Source organism: Diadema antillarum, unplaced genomic scaffold (assembly GCF_040938485.1).
Source record: "Diadema antillarum isolate AM-2024a unplaced genomic scaffold, OU_Dant_1.0 seq00001517_RagTag, whole genome shotgun sequence".
Taxonomy (NCBI): Eukaryota; Metazoa; Echinodermata; class Echinoidea; order Diadematoida; family Diadematidae; genus Diadema; species Diadema antillarum.
Genome location: NW_027272249.1, coordinates 994,523 through 1,001,407, shown reverse-complemented (window position 1 = coordinate 1,001,407; position 6,885 = coordinate 994,523).

Genomic DNA, 6,885 nt, shown 5'->3' with positions numbered 1-6,885 from the left:
TACCTGATGGTTTTAATATGAATAATGTGCTCAATTTTGCAAAAGGTTAAATGCCTTTTCTGTGGAGCCATGATTTTTTTTGCTATTATTTTGTTTTTCAGACCTATCTAAAGTGCAATGTAGTTCACTCAGTTTCTCTGTGGAAGACAAAATGCACATTCGAGCTGTGTCATACTGCAAACTCAGGAACACTACATATGCAATGTATAACCCACATTTTAGTTGTGCAAATTTTAGGCTTCACTTTCTTTTTCAAACTTAGCCTGTATGACAAATCTATAATGGTTCATATTATGAATTTTCAGCCTAGATGTTCAGTCTCATTGTGTGTGGATAGCACTACCTCAAAAGCATTGTATATGTATGACTTTCATCCGTTTGTTTGCGTAGTCCAAAAATGTCAAATAATGCTCAATGTAATACATGTGTTCAATACAATGTACAAAGCATAGAACCTTATCTAAACATGGTCAGGTTTGCAAGACACTGATATAATAAGGTAATATTGCAGGTCTCATTCCTTTTGAATCTTCCTGTTTTTATTAATTACATAGTGAGATACTTAGAGCTCATTTTAATGATTGAGGTTCCAATGTATCCATTATTTGTATCGCACAAGAGCATTAATTACACATCCTCCCTGACTTTAATACATACTGCTGGACTGCAAGCCATTTTTCTGTAATGTGATCAGACTTGAATGAAGACCATCTTCTCTTGGTATTATCTGTGATGCTGTGTGGAATGTTTAACCTGGTTTCTACATTCACATCTGGGTTATACTGCCTTTTCATCAACTGCAGAATGCATTGGATGACATTTTATGTAAATCTGTTCTCAAGCTGATCGTACATTTGAGTGTTTTGCTGAGCATTTTCCTGTCACATTCTTCTTAATACCCAAATCCTTGAGCATGTTTTGCTGGGAGAACAGTGTACCTTAGTGTACCTGAGAAAACAGTGTACCTTAGTGTACCTGGGAAAACAGTGTACCTTAGTGTACCTGGGAAAACAGTGTACCTTAGTGTACCTGGGAAAACAGTGTACCATAATTTAAAGTTCTTTAAATCTGCGTCAATCCATACCCCCAACACTGCTCAATGTGAACACACTGCAGGTACACGTTCACTACCAAGATTGCAGGTACATCTATTTGGTTGGTCAATTGGTAGGAATTGAAACTCACCCTCAATATATTTTCCAGGAAAGATGTATGTATTCTAGAATGCTTATTCTAAATTTTGGCAGCTGTACATGCAGTGTACAGTGGAACCTATACTTTAATGGGACAGGTTATTGTGAGATGCGTGAAATTCATGTACATGTAATAAGGTACATGTAGTTGTATAGGTTCTATTTGTTTGACATTCTTCTGTTTTTATCCCTGATATAATGAAATACCAGATGTAATAAGGAAATTTTAATGGTCCCTGATGCTTGCTATAATGTAGTTTCCCCAATTCACTCAGCAGTGTCTCATTTACATTAAAAAAAAGTAATTTAATTGTCCAAACATTTTATCTGCTATTGAAATGTAATGCTATTATTGAATTTGATAATTGCAATAAATGCTTCAAACTGTTTTATACAATGATCTACATGTACATCTGAAATGTACTGTCAACTGCTTCCTTCAAATTTCATTTTTGTTTTTGTTTTGTTTTTGTGCATAATACTATGGAAAGGGGTTTATTTCAGCTCATATAGAGACTACTCAGTATGTATTAATTGAACTAATAATGTATGCAATGTATTGTTAGAGATTTGTGTGTGTATGCATGTGCGTGCATGTGTGGGAAAAAATGTAGAATAAAAATTTGGTTTCAAAATAAGCAAGTCATGAAGAAAAAAAAAAACACTGTACAAATTGCAGAAAAAAATAAATCTGCAAGAACAAACCAAAACAGCCTTCATTTTTGTTATGGGTTACTCCAACACATCGACTCTTTCAACTCAACTTGATTTAGTCACATCACTCCTGTTTACTCAATGTGAAGGAAATTCTGTATAATCAAGCTGTAACTTTCCATGTGGTCCATATTAGGAAGTAGAAATGTTTGGTTGGCATACAATCAAGGCATACTACAATGTACATTGCTTTGAATAGAATTACATTATCACATACTTGTACACAAGAACTGTGTCCTACAATGTACATTTGTTTTTTTTATTATTATTATTATTAAACAACACTTCAGAAGGGATTTGTAAATTTGTTTGTTTGTGTGTGTGTGTGTGTGTGTGTGTGTGGATGTGTGTTCTGTGTTACTTTTTTTTTTCCTGCTTAATAGAATAGTTCCTGTACAGGTTTCTGTCATAAAGCCTAAATGTATGATTTGTATAAAATAAATAGTCAGAATTTAAATTCATTTCTTTAATCTGGCAGAACTGCTTAAGTTTTTTAAATTGTTTAAATTGTCAAATTTTTTTGCTGGTAATCAATTCTTTAGACCAATCATGACCAAGAGAAGAAAAATGCAACTCATCGTATCCCAGTTTAGAAAGGTGTAACATAGAATCTTTAAAGCCGATTTTTAGTGTAACGGGTTAAAGGAGATACGCAGTTCTGCCAGATTACGGCCGCCCTTAACTAAAAGTCCATGTCTGGCGACATAACTGTTGCTGATTTTGTGATGCAAGGTCACAACTTTATAAATGAATAAATAATGAGAGCCTCATGTCACTTAATTTAATCACAAGAGACACAAGATTGGAAGGTACAAATGGTAGTCCAGATACCACTTGTGTTTAATCCAGTAGAATCCATCACAAAAAGTAATGCACTTGAGGGGTAAACAAAGTTTCCAAATGATGGTATCATCTGACATCATAAATATTACGCTACCATTGGTACTCCATTGAAAAATGAAGTTAACAGCTCATGCTAAACAAAATATAACAAAACAAACACCAAAAAAACCCCATAAAACATTAAAAAAAAAAAAAAAAAACCTTTACAAGTCGACCTCACCCCAAGCAGAACAAAACAATAGGTACACAGTGAACATGGTTTGGCTGAAGTGGAATGCTCACTCCAAGGTTTGACTGAGCAAAGCTTCACTTAACCCATTCCATACTGAATTCTGAAATGCCCTTTGACTTTAACACGCAGGACACCATCCAGGTTCCCGTACGGAATGGGTTAACTTTTATAAACACTTTACTCGGATCCGGATGAACTTGACTGGCAAGATTGACTTGATCTGTGACAATAGCAAAAACTGTATGCATATCAATAATTCTACACTAGTCAATGAACATAATCCTGTACTCCCTGCTCAATGCAACAAATAAAACCATAACAGTGACAGGATATTGGAAGATAAAAAGAAAATACTGTACATTGTGCATGTAGCAAAAATAGGAAAGAAATATACTGTAAAAGTGGATATTTTTCGCGCTCAGCCAGTATAAGAAGAGTTTTTTTGTTTTTAATTTTGTGGAATCAAGACATCAACTACTGGAACATATAGGAAGCAAAAATATTCACTTGCTTTTATTTTCGCACTAGTTTCTGGTTGCGCAAAATGCGTGAAAATTTCCATTTTTACAGTATTACTGAAGGAGCAGAGGGGCATTTTGCAGACCACAACAATGTTCATAGGTAGGCATCATTAAACTTGGCAAAGTAATGCATCATACGCCATTCTACACAAAGAGCCGTGCCACGTTTTCAAAAGTGGGGGGAGTGGGGGGCCATGAGCTAACAAGCAAAAAAAAAGAAAAAAACATCTTCAGCGCAAAAACAAAAGCCATACCGCACTCTCACTTCAAGGTTTCTATCAGTTTCTTTCTAATGCCACTTTAATGCACTTCCGGGGTTAAAAAAAAAAAAAAAGAAAAAGGGGGGGGGGGGGGGCAGCAAAGTGCTGGCACCTTTATATGTTTTCCTTTTTTATGGTGCACAAAAAGTGTTCCGCCGGCCCTGATGAATACAATGCAAGTAATAATCTCTAGATGCGTATGTGTACCAGCAGGGTTTACGTGCCATACTGTGATAGTCTTCTACGTAAGTAGAAAGCAGTACAAAGTCGTCTGGAAAGATACAGTGCACTCCCGTTATAACGAACACTGTTATAACGAAATTCTGGTTACAACAAAATATAAAGAATTCAGGCGCCAACATTATCCCCTCTATGTTTATTAAATCAAGGATTGTTTATTTGTTTAGTCATAATGAGGACTTTGTTATAGGGGGAGTCCACTATACATGTACTGTATCTTGACCTTATCTTAAACTCTATACATGCTGTACACGAATGATGCAATTGTGACTGGTAGCATGGTTTCTGGGACATTTGTAGATGATAAACCTTGATAATTCCATGTTCTTTCTTCATGTTTTACTAATCATTTTCTATTATTTCAATATAAAAATTCTGCAGTTCATTGCAGCTTGATTGTACACCTCTCTCCTGCAGCAAATTGGAATGTGGAGTAAAGTTTTCCTTGACACATTGTGAGAGCTACTGTAGGAAGTTACATGAATGCAGTGTGACATACACTTACTTGTACATTTAAATGATTTTAATAGTCTGTGCCAACATCACATATGATATGAGAAGAAGGCACACAACAGGCTCATACTCTCCTAGACATTGACACAAAGAAGGAGATTAAAGAGGAAATCCAGTCCAAATATAAGTTAGTCTAATAAAAAAAATAAAATTTATATGAGTTCAATGATAAAAAATTTGATTCAACTCGGATGAAAAATAAGGAATTTATGAAATTTTGAAGTTTTGATGATTTCTCCAAAACAGTTCTTGTACAGTGGGTATGAATATGCAAATGAGTGAGCTAACCATGTCATACCCTCACAATTTTCTACTGATCATGTAAAAAAAAAAATTCAATGTTTCTGTCATTGAAGTCTGAAACATTATTTATAACATTATTCTTGGTTGAATAACTTCAGAATATTGATCAGTTAGACATATGAGGATTTCAGCCTCGGGAATAATTGCATTTGAAAGAAAAACTGGAAATTTCAAAATTGTATGTACACTTGTACAAACTATATGGTAAGTTGTGAGGGAATGACATGCTCACTTTGCCATTTGCATATTCATATTGACTGTTCAAGAACTGCTTCCCTCAAAGACAGCGAAACCTCAAAATGTAATAACTTCCTTACTTTTCATCCGATTTCGATCAAATTTATATTGTTGGACTCGCAATACGCATGTATTTTGCTCTTTCTTATCAGATAAACTTATATTTGGACTGGATTTCCCCTTTAAGTATGGCAACCACGCCAGACTAGACACCAAATACTGAAGCAGGGGGAAGGGAGTCGGAAGTAAGACACCTTATAAACAAAAACATAACACAAAACTCTGACCGGAAAGGCCACCAGAGTATGTCTGGAAAACAGCAATGTGTACATAAGACTTTTTTGCATTCAATTTATGACATTACAGTCACTCAGCATTACTTGACAGAAATTATAAAAAAAGGTAAATAATAGTAAATTTGTCTACGTTGTCTATTATCCTACACATCTCTAAGAATCTCAAGAGAGAATAACTCGACTCCATAGTCACATACATCTTACAGTACCGGTGCACATTGTATGAAAATGTACTGTACTTGCTCAAATTAATGAAATTCTTGTATCAAGTTGTTATTGCAACTGCTTTACAAATTGTCCTTCATTGGACGCAAATATATTTACACCAATGAAGGGCATTTTGTCAATCAGTTACAGGACAGTATTAAATGCTTGGCTTTTAACGTGCGAGAGGGGACCAGTGGCCAATGCGATCACAGTGTAAATGTTTGTGGCAGTGTATGATGTGTGAACTCACAAGCATATCTATTATTTCATATGGTATATAAAACAGATGTTGACTGCTTTCCTTCGGGGCACTGTAGATAATATTGTCTCCCCAGGATCTTAACTCCATGCTCATGGCATGGACTTGAGACAAGAGTATAAAAACGCCCCCACCACCCTCCCCCCCATCAAAAAACAAAAAACAAAAAACAAAAAACAAAAAAACACACACAAAAAACACAAAAAACACCAAAAAAACAACATAGTAATAAGACATGGCAACATCTTTAACTCTTTATGTGCCACATTCGTACTTCCAACTCAGGCGACGGCGTGCCAACTTCGCATATTCTGCTCAAAAGCACAAAGCCACCCAAACGGACCGATAAATAGCCGAATGCCACAGTACGATGAAAGCATTTCTCGTGATTCCATTCCTGCCACGGGTAGCTTGATTTTATGTGATGATTGGCTATCAAGTGGTGTTCCCTACTGGATTTGCGAGTAAATTCTAAGTTTCTGGCACTGTTTTGCCTGCAAAAGTAATGCTTCTACAATAATTTGGCTACTGGTCATTTGAAGGAAAAACAATTGTACATTTGTCATACAATACACCAAAGCAAAGTTTGGCATTTTCTCAACAACTTTGCTCATTACATTTCCAGGGTAACAAAAATCTACTGTAAAACATGATATATTCGCGGCATGAATTTTTTGTGAACTGGAGCCGACGGCCTTTTTTGCGGCATGAAATTTTCGCGAACTGCCACTGGCATTCAATGCATATAGTGTAGACAAGAACTTTCGCGTGCATTTTAATTTCGCGAATCTTGGCGCTCGCGAAATTCGCGAAATTAAAATGCACACGAAAATTCCTCGTTTTCCAGTACTTTAACTTAGAGAGATTTGAAAAGCGGATTGTTTCTCCAAAGAATAGCTAGATTGGTGTCTCAGAATAATGTGTCACACAGATGGTTTACACCATGGCACACAAAGAGTTAACTCGTTCCTTACGGGAACATGGTTTACCAGGTTCCCGTGGGAGCAACTGATATACGGGAACCTGGTTTACCAGGTTCCCAAAATGAAGACAAGGGTGCCTGCTTC